This window comes from Neomonachus schauinslandi, chromosome X (genome assembly GCF_002201575.2).
Source record: "Neomonachus schauinslandi chromosome X, ASM220157v2, whole genome shotgun sequence".
Lineage (NCBI taxonomy): Eukaryota > Metazoa > Chordata > Mammalia > Carnivora > Phocidae > Neomonachus > Neomonachus schauinslandi.
In genome coordinates, this window is record NC_058419.1 from 91705193 (window position 1) to 91706631 (window position 1439).

General features: G+C 45.2%; 1 non-coding gene across 1 annotated transcript; it reads left to right on the plus strand.

The window, feature by feature from the left end:
- Positions 1 to 1112: 1112 nt before the first annotated feature.
- LOC123323499 lies at positions 1113 to 1219 on the plus strand. Its single transcript, XR_006539440.1, has one exon. It is a non-coding gene; the product is annotated as a U6 spliceosomal RNA (small nuclear RNA).
- The last annotated feature ends 220 nt before the right edge of the window (positions 1220 to 1439 follow it).

Below are 1439 nucleotides of genomic sequence, written 5' to 3' on the forward strand. Positions count from 1 at the left end.
ATTTAGAAAAACTTTTTACCTATGAAGTGATAATACTAATAATCCTTGAGGAAGGAGGACGAGGTACATGGAAGGGATTTCAACATTTTATACATATATTAGACAACAGGCCCCAGAGAGCCAGTGAACTGCCAAAGGTGGGCAGGCTGGGCCTTTTGATGCCCAAAGCTGAGTCCACCCCCAGTGAGCATCCCATGCAGGAATCATGACTCTCCCCTGCTTCCCCACCAAATAAGTTTAGATAAAGAAATCAAAACCACAACTAGAGACCACTTCACATCCATTAGGATGACCATTATTAAAAAGAAATAAGCAAACCAACAGAAAATACAAAGTGTTGACAAGGATGGGGAGAAATCGGAACCCTGGCACCCCGCTGGTGGGAACATGAAATGGGGCAGCCATGCTGGAGAACAGCAAGTCAGTCACAAAAGGACAAATACTGCACGACCCCACTTAGATGAGGTCCCTACAGCAGTCGCGTTAAGAGAGACGGAAAGTGGGATGGCAGTTGCCAGGGGCAGGGGCAACTGGGGAGAATGGGAAGTTAATATCTAAGGGGTACAGAGTTTCTGTTTGGGAAGATGAAAAAGTTCTGGAGATGGATGGTGGTGATGTACTTAATACCACTGCACTGTACACATAAAAACACTTAAGATGGGGCACCTGGGTGGCTCAGTTGGTTAAGCATCTGACTCTTGATTTCAGCTCAGGTCATGATCTCAGGGTCGTGAGATTGAGCCCCGCGTCGGGCTCCAAGCTCAGTGGGGAGCCTGCTTGAGATTCTCTCTCCCTCTCTCACTGCCCCTCCCCCCTAAAATAAATAAGTAAATTGTTTTAAAAAATGCTTATGATGGTCAACTTTATGTTATGAGTATTTTACTATATTAAAAAGCAGTATAGGGGCGCCTGGGTGGCTCAGTCGGTTGAGCGACTGCCTTCGGCTCGGGTCATGATCCTGGAGTCCCGGGATCGAGTCCCGCATCGGGCTTCCTGCTCAGCGGGGAGTCTGCTTCTCCCTCTGACCCTCCCCCCTCTCGTGCTCTCTGTCTCCCATTCTCTCTCTCAAATAAATAAATAAAAAATCTTAAAAAAAAAAAAAAAGCAGTATAGTGCTCACTTCGGCGGCGCATATGGTAACATCGGTCCGATACAGGGAAGATCAGTGTGGCCCATGCATAACGATGACATGCAAATTCAGGAAGCGGTCTATGCTTTTTTTTTTTTTAATGCACAAAAGATATGAAGACTGGAATAAAAATGTCCTAGTATCCTACAACTTATCTCGCCACAAAAAAAGTATTAAAAAAATGATCTCTTCTAAAGTAAACTTTATACTACACACACACACACACACACACACACAGAGTTTAGCTAAAGATTTGAGAGGCTTTGCTGCCTGGAACTAGAACTTAATAAAGACACCAGCTCCCTGGCGC